Source organism: Perna viridis, chromosome 15 (genome assembly GCF_037379345.1).
Source record: "Perna viridis isolate PV_CMFRI_1.1 ecotype Kerala chromosome 15, ASM3737934v1, whole genome shotgun sequence".
Lineage (NCBI taxonomy): Eukaryota > Metazoa > Mollusca > Bivalvia > Mytilida > Mytilidae > Perna > Perna viridis.
In genome coordinates, this window is record NC_142459.1 from 15,978,871 (window position 1) to 15,994,746 (window position 15,876).

The 15,876-nt window shown below is 34.6% G+C and overlaps 1 long non-coding RNA gene across 6 annotated transcripts; it reads left to right on the forward strand.

The window, feature by feature from the left end:
- Positions 1-2,717: 2,717 nt before the first annotated feature.
- LOC148597139 (uncharacterized) lies at positions 2,718-5,877 on the forward strand. Of its 6 annotated transcripts, none has more exons than XR_015919165.1 (4): positions 2,718-2,814; positions 4,237-4,306; positions 4,692-4,833; positions 5,796-5,877. It is a non-coding gene; the product is annotated as an uncharacterized LOC148597139 (long non-coding RNA). The 6 variants fall into 6 exon arrangements; XR_015919166.1 differs by having other exon boundaries at positions 2,753-2,814; positions 4,110-4,306; XR_015919167.1 differs by having other exon boundaries at positions 2,765-2,875; positions 4,110-4,306.
- The last annotated feature ends 9,999 nt before the right edge of the window (positions 5,878-15,876 follow it).

Consider the following 15,876-nt stretch of genomic DNA (forward strand, 5'->3'; position numbering starts at 1 on the left):
CTTCAGTGCAAACATATATATGTGTTCCTTTTAGCCATAACATGACGTTTTATTTTTTGTTTGTGATGTTGTCTTTGTCAACTGGATTTCCACAGAAAAGGATTTTCAGTGAGTATAAAGAATTAAAAAAAATAGATTAAAATAATTGAAAATACGTGTCCAAAGCCGGACGAAACCCAGATAAACAGCATACAATATGTAGAGTACACAAGACAGAGGAATAAAAGGTACAAGCCGAAACGAAAATGATGTGTCGGAGTCAAAACCTTACGTGATGTGTAACAGGATGTTCATGATTTGGTGACCAGAATAAGATTTTAAAGTTGTAATTTTAAAATACGATGGTTTTAGAATGCGTTCAGAAAAGGGAAAAAAATCAAATTGTATAACCAAAAAATTACTAATGATTTCGGTATCACAAACTCGTAAAAACATTCACAAATTTTTTCAACCGATATAAGGAACTCATTTGCAAATACAGATATACTTGTAAAGGATGAATACGTGCAGGTATACTTTCCCCTTTGTTTTACAGTAATATTCTACACGAAAGCACAAAACGCTGAATATATGTACCCATCTAACAAGTTTACTAAATCGTTGAATAGGCTCATTCGAAAGGGATATGGTTATGGTATTCTGTCAAATTCGTAAGGTATTAACATTGAATCTATTGGGGCCAGCTGTAGCATTTGCATATCCTATATCACACCTCTATCGTATACCCTATATCACACCTCTATCGTATACCTTATATCACACCTCTATCGTATACCCTATATCACACCTCTATCGTATACCCTATATCACACCTCTACCGTATACCTTATATTACACCTCTACCGTATATCCTATATCACACCTCCTCTATCGTATGCCCTATATCACACCTCTACCGTATACCCTATATCACACCTCTACCGTATACCCTATATCACACTTCTATCGTATACCCTATATCACACCCTAGACCTATATTGCAGCCCTTCTTTGAACATACCTATAGTATAAGAACAATATATAATATTTTGAACATGACATGTCAAAATCTGTATCACATGCCGTTGGCCCTCGGGATATTCAAAGAAAGTACACGTTGATACGGCATTTGAAACAGATGCTGGCATATAACATTAAATATATGTAAAATATCTTTCAAAAAAGTTTAGAGACAGGAAACTTGGTAATTAGTATTGTGTATATTTTGAGTTTCGATGATTTAAACAAGAACAAGACAAATTTCAGGTCAAAAGTAAAAGTGTAATATATCCTACATAACGCATCTCTGGCTTAAATCCAGGCAGAATGTCATCAGTGATTCGTTCATATATTAATGCTAAACAATGTTATGATTGACCTCGATAAATTGTATTCGATAATATGAATACAAATATAAGTAATCGAGATATAACAGTTAAAATTTGGTTATGTTGTATTAAAGAGAAGTATGTGATAATTTAGCATCAGAATGTTTACATCAAATATACCATATCCAAGGAAATAAATCCTTGAAGAGTTGTTTAATTATGTAGAAAATGTTTAAATCGGTGGTACGCTTGTATCACAGTCAATTTCACCTACATTCCGTGCAGCGATTTGACGGACCGATGGCCGTTGACTGATTGATCGCTGACGGATCGATGACCGGTGACCGATCTGATCGCACTTTTGTTATGTAAAATGACGTAAGATCTGTTTGAAGTAAATGAAATGTGAAATAAAAGTATAAATTGATATTTAAATCTGTTACATTATGTAAATATGTGTAAAATTGTCAAAGAAAACAATAAAAACCGTAAAATACAGTGACTGCTCTGTGGTGACGTGATGCGTCACCGGTTTAATGGATCGGTTTGACGGATCGATGACTGACCGGAAACTGATCGGTGACCGATGACCGATCGCAATTTTTGTTGCACGGATCGGTTCAGGTTCTGTAAGCCTTTCAAGCTTTCCTTTGAAACAGAATAAAATCAGTCCAACTTTAATGCTTACATTCGAGTGCTGTAAAATGGTAAACACAATTGTTCCAATGATTGGTAAGAGTTGTGTCCCCTACCCTAGGTTTACCTCCTTAACCCCTCCCTGATTTTTAAAATAATCAATATATAATGACTTGTTTGTCCAGGGTTTGGCTGATTTACCCAAATTTACTTTAATTATATTTTATCACTATTCGACAGAAAGTTACAGAAATTCTAATTGTCTACATGCCCAAACAGAATAACTTGGTTAGTTTGATTTGTGCACAGATCGAACTCATTCAAATATGATTGTAAAAGTTTCACACAATACAGTGATATCTTCTGAACAGGTTTTACTGTATGTATTAGCATCAGAGATACGAAATTTGTATTCTTTTTTATTTGTCGTGAACATGCATATACAGCAAAAATGTAAAGGTCGCTATGTTATTAATGGATTATATGAAGATGAAACAACAATTGAGTTTTATAATAATATAGAAAAGAAAGACAGCAACATGATACATAAATCTAATTACGTTACCACAAAAGCAGAACTGAATCGTAAAATCATTTTACATGTAGAACATACATTAGTAAATGATTTTGAAAGTATGATCACGAATGGCCCGTAACAAATACCCTTTTACACATTATATAAAAATCAAGTTATTGTAAATGGGTGGTAAGTCGTTAATGAACTGATCAGAACGATTTAGTATCTAAGGTGTGTCTTGTTATATGCTTCCAGTACAGAAAATGATAGTGTGTAACATATCAAGTGTTATCTTCAGATTATCTCTCTACATGTACGAGTTCAAAATAGTTCCGTCTAGCAGAACGTAGTCTGGTGAGATTTTTCTGCGTTGTTATAATGAATAACTTAACTTATTTAAAAAAGAAATGAAAACGTAAGACAATTTTGTTGTATCGAATAGCATTACCAAAATACTGCATATAAATGTGTGTGTTATTGCATGCGTTGACAAACTACATGTTATTTCTATTTTTGTCAGTATATATTTATGTATTTATAGTCATTCTTGTGTATATGTTATCAATTATTTCCGTTAATTGATCTGATTGATTAATGGGGAAGGTCAGTCGCTTGTCGATTTAGGGCCATTCCGTGACACAAGGTACATACCATATCTTATCTTATGTTGACTGCTTAGAATGAAAAATATTTATTTTTATAATTTTCTTGCAATTTAGGATGTTATTTGTGTGGTCTAACACTCTCTGAAATAAGATTTCTGTCATAAAGATATTTGTTAAGGCAATTTTATTTCTTGTTTTTTTTTGTATTAGGAAATACATGCTGGTAGCCCTGACCATATTTTTGTGTTTAATATTTTCTGTATTTTAGCAAAATTTTATCCGAAATTTGGTAGCCCAGCTTAAAATTTAGTAGCCATAGACTACTGGGCGACTGTCAATTTTTACCCCTGTTCATGCATGCAAAATTAGCGAAAAGTAAAGGTTCACAAAAAACGTTGGTTTGCAGGCTTTAGTTAATAAATAGGTATCTAAAGCTTCGTTTTGTGTTTTTTGTTGTTTGAGTTCATATTGCTGGTGTTTGATTTTTTATATGTAATATTTTTATTCTGTTCATTACATTATCTATGTTAATCGTAGTTGTTTCCTGTTTTCACGTTTTCACGTTCAGTCCATGTTTTTGTGTGTTGGGGTATTTTAATAGTCCTTTTTTATAGTCCCGACTTCGGCTTCATTTTTTTACGATTACAAGCAAAGGAAAGTAACTTTCTACAAATTTGTTATCCGACAGACTGGTTTATTGTCAACTTGACAATGCACAGCAGTAGATTTCAAATTCAAATATTCAATTTATTAGCGCCGTGGTAAGTACTTTGATATTTGTAAATAACTCATTTCAAACCATTAAGGTACTTACCAGAGTGAAAATAGTTTAAGTTTCCAACAAAAATGTTGCCTGGTTTCCCTTTCCCCAATACGAACACCAACCAGTGTGTAGGGTGTTTGTGGGTTACGTCCCTTTGAAAAAAAACCTTACTAAAATAGCAAGCATTCCGTAAAAAAACGACTATTAACCTTCTACTGACGCTTCTGTATATTTTTTTAGTTTTTACAGTAATCATCTTCTATAGTACATTTATTATTCAGACCGATGACCAAACAGCACTCAAACCCGGAAAAATAAACGTTCAAATATAATTACCAAATGCGAATTTGCATTTTAGGAACGCCTTATATTTAGATATACTTATTTACTTTTTTGTACATACACCAGATGTATCAAATAGTTTTTCTGTTCGCTTTGTTGTCGCTGGTACAAACTTTTCCACAGAAGAGAATTTTAAGTAAGTATTTATTTAAGTATGAACACTACTCGTATCATGATGAATAATGCCCATTTTTTATTTTAGTCTTTATGACAACAAATTATAATAATACAAATTCCACAAATCCTGAAAGGAAGTTGATAAAACGGAGTTAATGCTCGCACTAAAAGGTGGTGGATGTAGTTATAAACAGAAGGCTATGAGTCAGTGAACATGCAAAATCAATACATGTGTAGAAACAATAGTTTGAAATTTTGTTTTGGTTTTTAAATAAAGGTTAATTTTCCTTATTTCTCAGTTGTATAAACTATATAAAGAAAATAACTTGAAGGAGCTGAGTATACTTTTTATTTACCCAATATTTTACTAATCAATTAAAACATTTTTTTGTCATTGATTGCAGTTTACATACCGACCAATGAAGAACAACTAATGTTAAAGGCAATGGTTGTAGTTAGGAATTCAGAAATGTCTCAGGAAACATGCGTTGCTGAGTGTGAAAAGCTGTATGATATTAACATTGATTGGAATAAGCCATGTGCTAGGTTAGTTGATAGAATAGATACAAATATTTTATGTTTTAGGACAAAGAGGTGGTGAAAACTAAATAGAGTGAAACCTTTCAAAACCGAGTATAAAATATTCTTGAAATATGCTCAAACTAGACACGTTTTAGTCTTCTGATATCAATTTAAATGTATTAAACCTGGGTAAACCAAACATCTGTCTAAACCGAAAAACAATAAAGTTCAAAAGGATGTCATGTACAAACTAAAGGGAAATAAACCTAGGCATTTTCGCGTTTTAAAAATGACCATCATTTAGGGCCTTTAGGTCTCGTTCTGGTTTCATTTTCCTTACCGGAATTTCTGATGTAGAACGTATTGAAATCAGAGGACAGTTCTGCATTTAATTGTTCACTTCCGGGATCTCAGATCTCTGAATTACAATGCAAAATGTTTTATTTTATGCTTTTCCCTAACACATTTATCATTTTATTGGTATTTTACATGAAAATATGTTTTGCTTTTACATACTGAACCCAACGCTGTGAAAATGACAAATCTCTAAGCGTTTGAAGGGCAGAATAAGACATATTCTCGTGAAACCACGTAGTCACATGTCGAGACTTTCAAACCATATATCAAAGTCTCAAAGCTTTACAAGTGCAATTACGTTTCTTTTGCAAAATGGCTGTAAACAACAATTAGTCGGACGTACATGTTGAAGATAAACAATAATGAAGAAATTGTCTATAAAAACAAACATATAATATGATCTCAGTGTACATGTACCTGTACGTGGATTAAAAATCCTGATAAGTAAACGTAGATTTTTTTTCTGAATTAAACATTTCACCTAGCTTGGGATGTTCTATGGTTTTCACAAAATTTATAATAAAAATGTTTGGGCAATTTTTTTTTATTTGGCGGATATTTTGTAACATTTCATATACCAAAAGTTTCACTTTTACAGGGACATAATCTAATTTGGTTTTCTTTTGCAGGGCTTTAAAGCTTGTATATTCAGTACATGTACCATAGGAGAAAAGTTAAAACAAAATCATTAATTAAAGAATGCAAAATAAAGTTTGATGAGATATAAGCAAAATTACAGAGGTCGAATGAAAAAGTTAAAATTCAAAAATACCACACATACATTACGAGTATTTTAAATTCAGTATGCTGTATACGTGTTCCAAGGAGTAACATCTCATCACCAGCTTAAGAACATAATGCATAGGAAGTTCAAGCTCAAACAAAGTACTCACAATGAATAATACCACATGAGGATGTTAAATACAGAACCAATTAGTTCTACCAACATATGTCAAAGCAGTTATGATCGTATTCATGAAAATATTTAAAAAAAAGCTCTTCAGTCAAAATTTAATGAAACTATTAATGTTGATGACATGAAGAAGATTGCAAAGGAAAACTTTGAGAAAAATATTTACAAATATATAAAAGACAATATGACGAATACAAAAATGTACTGAAATAGTATGCTAACAAAAGTATGAATACAATCACCGTCTCATGAATCTTAAGATTGACGTAAATTTCTTGGGCGGTTGGCCATAGGATACCTGATTTGATAAAAGGGGGAAAGAGTAGTCAAAGGAACCAAAGTTATAGCGGTAATCAAAAGAATGTAATCCAGGGTCATGAAAAACAGACATACACAACAAAGAACATAAAGTAACTAAAATCATACATACAAAGTAACAAAAGCTAATGAGCAACTCGGACTCCACTAAAAACTGGGAGAATAGACCAGGTGCACTGGTAGGGTAAGCGTCCTCTGCTTTTCTGGAAACACACGTCGAGTTGCTCATAAAAAGTCAAGTCCGGGGTAGACAGACGAGGAAAGGAAAACTGTGACCTGTTGAATAAATCAGTTTTCATTGTGCATGTTGTGCTTGGATGAATCTGATACTCGATCAATTTATTTGTGTCCATCGAGACGGTTTCACATTTTCCAAAATATATATTTCCGCGAACTTCTGTCATTTACTGAACGTAACATTGTTCTTGTCAATGTATGGCTTATGAATTTTATTAGCATGATCTGAGTCAGTAACTCGTTTACCTATAAGCTTGATTTTCTTTCAAAGTTATTATAATCATTTATATTCAATGTGAATCTGTTCTGTTAACCTCCAAAACTACAATTTATTTCCTTGACCTTTTTTAACCGGATATAGCGTTATTTTGGGTTGTGTTGACTGAAGTGAAACTATATAAATGATTGTTAGTTTTTGAAAACACGTTCGTTGTTACGTTGTTATAATAGTCAACTGATTGAAATTTGTACCGACTCTAGGTAAATACTAGCATACACTGTCCCTCCAACCTTTAGATATATATTTTAAGCATATTTTGTGGATTGTGTAATATTGAATTGAATTTAATTCTATCATTGGCATATCTGATTTGCCAAATAAATTAACTTTTATCTACTTCTACTATTTTCTTGAATTATTGGGGTTAACTTGCCAACAACCCTACAGTGAGGATACACCATAACGATCCACGAGTTCATGACGACGACCATAAAACTTCTGTAGTGATGACTTCAATCTTGTAGCAACATAACCCTGTTCCAGAAGCCTATTTACTACAGTGTCTGTAGTATCCTTTATCTCAAGTTGTTCTGGGTAGATGCGATGTATCAAATCTCCGTAAATAGGATTGGAGATGTATGCTGAAAACTACTGTTTGACCCCTATGTTTTGTTTTAGTAACGGCGGTCATGTTTTCGCTAGACAAAGAATCCCTACATCAGTTCTATGCAGGAAACCCCAAGGAACATTCATACTAAGTTTGGTTCCAATTGGTCAAGTTGTGTCAGAGGAGAAGATTTTTGAAAGGAAGAACATTAAAAATAGCGAACAAACGTCGAAAAAAAGGCAATAACCCTAATATGGCTAACATATTTTTAAAAACCATAATTTGATCAAAGATAGATCTCAATTTGCTGAATTCTTTCACTCTCTATCAGAATTTGACTAAACCTAATAGTTTTGGAGATATATGCAAAAAACTACTGTCTGACCCCTATGTTTTTTTTTTCTTGTAACGGCGGCCATGTTTTTCGACAGATAAAAAAATCCCCTCATTAGCTCTCTGCAGGATACCAGAAGGAATATTCATACCAAGCTTGATTTTAATTGGTCAAGTGATAGAGGATAATATTTTTGAACAAACAATGTTAACGACGACAGACGCCAAATGATGGCAATAGCCGCCCATATGGCCTTCGGCAAGGTGAGCTAGAAGGATTAACTAGTTACGAAATTGCAATTACGAACCAAAGCTAATAATTCATTTGACATGGGTGCCTTATGATCAGAATGGAAAATTTTAGATTTGAACCCCATTTGAACAATATTAATTCTTAAAGTCATTACACATTCCCCCCTTTCTCAAAAATAACAATTTAATCAATAATTTCTATGCACTGTCCTTTCACATTCTAACCATCCAAGATGGTGTATCTCATAGATCTGTTCTGGGACTCGTTCTATGTTTGATATAGATAATGGAGAACGACCCAATTTTTAACCCGACTCTTCGTGACGATACATCTTTGGGTTACTCTTAAAATATGTATTGCAAATAAGAAAACAGATATTTGAAATAATTTTGAAGAAATTGCAAATTGAAAAGTGATTAATGAATTTAAACCCACATAAAACCAAAATAATGATCTCCTCAACGTTGTAGTACAAGATTACCTATCATTTTCCCTAAATGATAAGATTGTACCGTTACCAGTCACAAACACCTTGCAATTACTTTATATCACAAGATGGCAATTGGGACTAGAAATACAGTGAGCAAGCTTACAAAGAGAATACACCCGCGTCAATTGATTTAAATAAAAACAAAACCTTGTTGGATTATCTCTTTTAGGAAGAGTTGTGCTTATGAGGTTTTAACATGTAAAACACTTAATTTGTGATATATCTTCTTGGAGTCCTCCAACAGAAATTATATTCCTTCCTGCACATCTACTAATGATACTGAAGCTTCCTACAAGATTTCATAAAAAATCCTTGAGCGGTCTAGCAAAAGTTGCGCTTACGAAGTTTTAACATGTGAAACATTTAATTGAGAATATCTCCCTTCGGAGTCCTCCGACAGTAATTATATTCCTCAATACACATCAACATATGACACACAACCAACCTATGATATTTCTTCCAAATCCCTTGAGCAGTTTAGGAAGAGTTGCGCTTACGATGCTTTAACATTTAAAACACTTGATAATCTTCCTTTGGAGTCTTCCGACAGTAATTATATTCCTTATTACACCTCTACATATACTTCCTTTATTTAAAAATTTTGAACGGTTTAGAAGGAGTTGCGCTTATAAGAAATGCAGACGGACAGACAGGCAGACAGTTTGTTTATTTGTTTGTTGGGGTTTAACGTCCCAGCAGCAATATTTCAGCTATACTCAGACGATGAACATGGAAATAGGGAGAGGTGGGTAGGGTCGGGCAATTTAGCCTCCTGTGGGCGTGCCCTATGGTTCCTACTCTGGGAAAATACCACAGTATGGCTCTTTAACGTGCGAGGGACGTGGATATTTCCCAACACGGGGCACCACTATGGCTTGTGGTCAGGTTTTCCGTATTATAGCCTGACAACCCCAGCATGTAACACGCCTGTGGGTACCCCACTCCACCACCCTGGGCACACATCCCAGTTGCCCTGTGCGCAAAGCGCCCTAGACCCAGGCTAGGGTTCTAAGCACTATTTAGTCGCCTTTTACGACAAGTCTAGCGCTGCTGCAGGCCTATTCTTTTAACACCCGGACCTGCACGGGTCGTGTGAAAGAATGAGATTCATATACAAGAATACTACTTTCTATCTCTACGGGTAGCCAATTCACTTAATATTTTTTTGATATTATTATAATGATTTAAGTCCCCAGTTGAAACACCATAATTACACATTTAGGTAGGTACTATTTTAGTTTTAACTATATCTTCATTTAGCTATTAAGCCTAACAAGTGTGTAGTGTATTCTTATTTTTTAATTGCTATTATGCTTTTTTGCATGTCATTTCTTTATACCCTTGTAGTATGCTCTGTGAAGTATTGTACAAAATTGTTATTCATGATAGAAGTCTTCATAAGTTTGACTAACTTGTGTCCTATTCCATTTGTACAAGTTCTGCAAATAAAACTGTTATAATCTAAAAATGGAGCTTTATTATTGTATCAATCGATTTATTTCTATTACGATTGGAAACATATCACTTCATATTTTTGTTTGGAACATTACTGAATAAATTTTAAATGTTTACCGATATATGTACTACTTTGATCGGAAATCATTGACCGGCTTACTTGGTTCACACATTCAACTTGCATTTGTTTTTATAGAGGACGAAATACAAGCATAGCCTTACTACGATAGGAAAGGCAATCATGATTTTTTTTCGTACTGATGCTGTCTGTTATGTCAATTTGATATGCATTTGTTTACGTTAAAATATTATGTGTACAATATTCTTGCCATCCGCGGAGAACTGTTATATGTCCGGAACCTATACAAATTATAAATTAGACCAGCTTGTAAAACTTAAAGGGATATTGCTGGGGCTGGTCGTAATGGTTAATAAGAGAACTCAGGAATGTTGAACCTCACGATGCTTGCTTACACAGGTAATGCCTACCTCGTATTTAAGACTACAGTAACCATGAGTTAGAAAGTTAACATTGTAATAGAGATAATCGGATAACTAACTAAACGAACGGACGTAATGTGAATAGTAACAAAAATACATTACAGTTATCTTTCTTTCCATAGAAATGTCCAGAAATAGGCGAGCTCTAGGTCTGGATACGAACCTTCTTCTTCAACAATTCTTATATTTACATTCGATTTATTCCCATTTCGTTAGTTCCTTCAAATTAGTTACAAAGTAGATTGCGCATTGAAGAAATTTCAAGTACAATGCAAAACGCACGAATGATATGTGATTTACAAATTTCCGAAATTAAGCCGATACGGACATTAGACAAATACAAGTAAATTAAAGCAATTAAACATGTATCTGAATGGCCTGGAATTTTTTATGACACTTTGACGAGGGGTTCCCAATATCGGGTGGGAAGCCAGTGACAAAAGAGAGCTCTTTTTCTAATGTCCAAAGTCACGTGATTCCAAATTAAAAGAATGCAGAATAATAATATATGCTAACACACAATGCCCATTTACTATTAATTTTAATGACTTCATCATGCATGGCCATCATCTGCACTTTGGAATGTATAATATATTGGAAGCAAATTAAAAGTATGCATAATAATTAACTGTGTAAACGAAAAATGCATTCCACTAAACTACACCAGTATCTCTAGGGTCAAAACAAATGTCTATTTTTATAACTTGGGAATCGAGTGACGGATTTATTTAGGTTTTGTTTGTTTGTTTGTTTGTTGGGGTTTAACGTCCGACCAGCAATATTTCACTATATTCAGACGATGAACATGAAATGGATGATAAAATGAACATGAAATGATGATGAAATGAAAAAGGGATGGGACACAAGGACAATGAGATCGACAAAATTTGATTGCCACTGGAAATAAGGAGAAATGGGTAGGGTCGGACAATTTAGCCTCCTGTGGCGGAACCCTATGGTTCCTACTCCGGGAGAATACCACAGTGGGGTTTTATAACGTGCGAGGAACGTGGCATCTTTCCCAACACGGTGCACCACTATGGTTTGCGGTCAGGTTTTCCGTATTATAGCCTGACAACCCCAGCATGTAACACGCCAGGTGTACCCCATTCAACCACCTGGGGCACACATCCCAGTTGCCCGGTGGGCAAAGCACCCTAGCCCCCGGTTAGGGTTCTGAGCACTATTTAGTCGCCTTTTACGACAAGCTTAGCGCTGCTACAGGCCTATTATTTTAACACCCGGACCTGCACGGGGCGATTTATTTAGGCATCATTGGAAAGGAAAATATCCTAAGATTACATCATTGGTCCATTCATTCGCATATAACCAATGGGATGCGATTGTGTCAGGTATTTATAGGCCCTGGAATTCCTGCCATATTTGTGGTACCGAAAGTGAAAGCAATGCAACTCTCTGAATTCAACATCAGTATTTTACGAACAAAATCTTAGAGTTCAAATTTTGTTTTCACGTGAAAAATCCATTTCCTTTCACTTTTACTATTTATATTCACGGATCAACTAAGTCTATTCAAATTAGCACGATTTTCTCGAGGTTCCCGATGTAATCAACCGTACATAATGCTTAACAATTATCATGCCCTCTGGTGGAATTTTCATTGCCTCCCTTTGGACAAAAATCGTTAAGGTAACGGGCGGAGATACAGAATTGGCACTGCCTTCCCGGCTGCACATGACGATTTTTGCCAATTTGAATTGCAAGTTTTAGAGAATGGTTCATATGCACAACCTGGAAATTTGATGGTGACCTAACCAGTATGGTGACTAACTAACCCTGAATGGCTTGTTTAGAGAACGGTTAATACGTCTAAATTGACGGAAATTGTCACGCAAGGTACATGTACGTCTCAAGGTGACTTTAATTTTGCATACGGCAAAGCTTTTACATGCTATATTCATATAGTTCATCAAGAAAATTTCGAGGATTGAAATAAGAGCTGTTCTAGCGAAGGGTTTTCAAATTTGGAAGTAAATGTCATAAAGAGAACCTGTCGTCAAGTAGTCATAAAATATTCAGTACGCTAAGCTTTTAGGCGTCCCAAATCAGGATCCCTACATACACTCCTTATTTCTCCTTACAAACAGAATCATCGAAGTGATATGTTATGCAGTTTACAATCATTACCGACATATTAAAAAAAACTTATACAAGAAAAGGACTTAGAGCAAATGTATAGTAAGGATTAAGAGATGAGATTAAAATTTTAGTTGGAATTCATGTACATGTACAGTTTTCTTCACCCACAACAGTGATGCAGCTACATTTATGTCACAACAAACATGGGTACACATCGGCTGAGCAAAATTATGGAACAAGTCGGGAAAACGAGAGAGAAAGAGACTCAAGTAGGATTTCGTCTATGAATATACAACAAAACGTTGGTGGCATATATTCTTCATAACTTATGCCGTGCTAAGACCCTTTTAATGAACAAATTTTGGGAACTGTACACGTCTTATCCGTCTTTGGCGGAAGTAGTGTGTAATCACTATATATGTATGTAACGTAAACATCAACGTACATATCGTATTTATTTCACTATGCAGAAACACCTTTTTTTGTACTTTTGACCTAAGGCGGATTAGTTTTTTGTTTGCTTTTGATTGATAGATTGATAAATTTTAACTGAGGAACGGGATGACATAACAATTTTATTTGTCACGGAATACCAGAAATACGAAATATTTTTAAACAATATATCAAAGGCTTCAAAATCAAATACATGGTTAAATTTTATATTGACACCTTTGGAGCGTGTTTTCCCGGGCTTGACTTTTATGAGCAACTCGGTGGGTGTTTCTATAAAAACAGAGGACGCTTACCTTACCGGTGCACCTGGTCCATGCTCCCAGTTTTTATTGGAGTCCGAGTTGCTCATTTACTTTTGTTACTTTGTATGTATGATTTTAGTTACTTTATATTATGAAATTAAAAATTGTATGCCACACATACACTCCCTGCTGCAAGCCTGTCGCACACAGCAGCCATACAGGTACATTTTTGCGGTGTTTCTGCATCACTTAACACGGAAGTGCTTTGCTGTTCGGCTGTTACTTTAAGGATTTTTGTTCAAGGGAAACATCAGGAAAGTCTTCAAAGATGGATTTAACGTGCTAAAACATTTAAGGTGTCATTTTTCATTTTAGTATTTTGAACAAAACATCCTTTGTAGTAGAAGCCACATGGAATGCATTTATTAAGTCTATCAATTTTAAATTATTAAGTGAATTCTTTGCATTCAACATTTATCATAGTGGTGAAGTACCAATTCTCATCACGAAATATATTTTCTTCTCTTGTTACGGACACTTTTGTTGCATGTTACATTCATCCTTATAATAATAAGATTTTTAGTTACGGTCATCCGACTTATATATTTACCTTGTAATTTCTCAATAAAGCACCAATTCAACACCAATTTCCAATAAATCAACTACTTAAAATAACATTTTACATGGGTAATATGATACTGTACTTCATCACCTTTCCTATAGGAAATCGCTTAAAATCATAATAAAGATAAAGTTCTGGACGGTACAATGACTAAATCAACATATGCTTATCTAGACATGCAAATAATTATCACGAAAGTATACACCTCTACAACATCATTATTATCTACTTTGATTTAGTAGTCAATTTATTTATTTTCGAAAAAAAAAACCTGAAATCACCACATTATTTTAGTCTTTAATTTTTATTTTCTTTGCTCGACTATGTAACGACAGGGCGGATTGATTGATTGATTGTTGGGGTTTAACGCCCGAGCAGCAATATTTCAGCTATATTCAGGCGATGAACGTGAAATGGATGATAAAATGAACATGCATGATGATGAAAAGAAAAAAAGAATGGGACACAAGGACAAAAGGGTCGACACATTTTGATTACCACTAGTAAAAGGGAGATGGGTAAGGTCGGGCAATTTAGCCTCCTGTGGCGGAGCACAAAGTTACTACTCCTATCGAATACCATAGCAGGGTCAATGTCCACGCGAAGAATACCACAGCAGGTTTTTTAAAGTGCGAGGAACCTGGCATCTTTCCCAACACGGTGCACCTCTATGGTTTGCGGTCGGGTTTTCCGTATTATAGCCTGACAACCCCGGCATGTAACACACCAGGGGTACTCCATTCCAAACATCCGAGTTGCTCTGTGGGCAGAGCGGCATACCCCACCGGCTAAGGTTCTGGGCACTATTTAGTCGGCTTTTACGACAAGCTCATCGCTGCTGCAGGCCTTTTCTTTTAACACCTGGACCTGAACGGGTGTCAATTATTTTCGATGCATATAATAAGATGCACCACACCATTCCAACAATTATACGAAAATTGAGTAAATAAATACTTATCTTTGAAAAATTTAAACAACAGATATGGATGTTGAAGTTTTAATAACGTGTGTGTACAAATGAAATGACTCGGTCAATTTTATTGTTAGAATCCTTCGAAATCTTCATTCCCTTATTTATTTTGTGACAAAAGCAGGCCTACATTTTATGATTACCTTTGATGAGGTCAATTTCATCACAACATTTTCTCTGTTTTATTCAGGACTATCCCCGTGTTGATGAAACGATTTCATGTTTTAAATAGACTTGCAAACTGAGATGCTCATCTGCCCGATTATGCTATTTGCCACAGGTCAGCTTGGATGTGCATAAAGTTATGACTAAATTACACATTTAAAATAAATACTTTATATTTCGAATTATAAAAAAAAAATAAAAACTAGAATGGTCGATTCAAATGAAGAGTAAAAACAAAATTACCGAACTAATAAAAATCAAGGTACATGGAGTTGTCAAAAAGAATAGTCTAAAGAACAGCCCTTATAGCAAATGCAAAATCAGGGCAAAAATAGGAATGTTTGTAACCACTGCGATGGTCCTGTCTTATAGCAGGCATTTCAAAACGAAACTTGAGTTCAAATACTTAAACAAATGTATAGCGCTAACCCTCCCGCTTGCATTATTGTTCACTAATTCCGGAATATTCAACACCAATGGGCAGCATTAAATTGTCACCAGTCAAAATCGGTAATACCACTAGCCAAAACAGTACAGAAAATATAAACAATAAATAAGTGAAAATTAAAAGAACTTAATACAATAAACATGTAAGTTCTAGCCAGGAGTTTCAAAAAGTCTTCAACTTTATGTGAGGTGCGTCAAATTCAATTTAGTACTAGTAAAAGCTACAAGAAATTAATTTTCAGAACAATGTCACGCCAATAGTCAATGTACTAACTTTATGATGTTAATCACGATGACAGTACTTATACAGTTCTGTGTGTTTACAATTTTTTCTTATCTAGAAGTAGGTAATTTACTAGCGTGAAGAATCAAACAATGGACTAC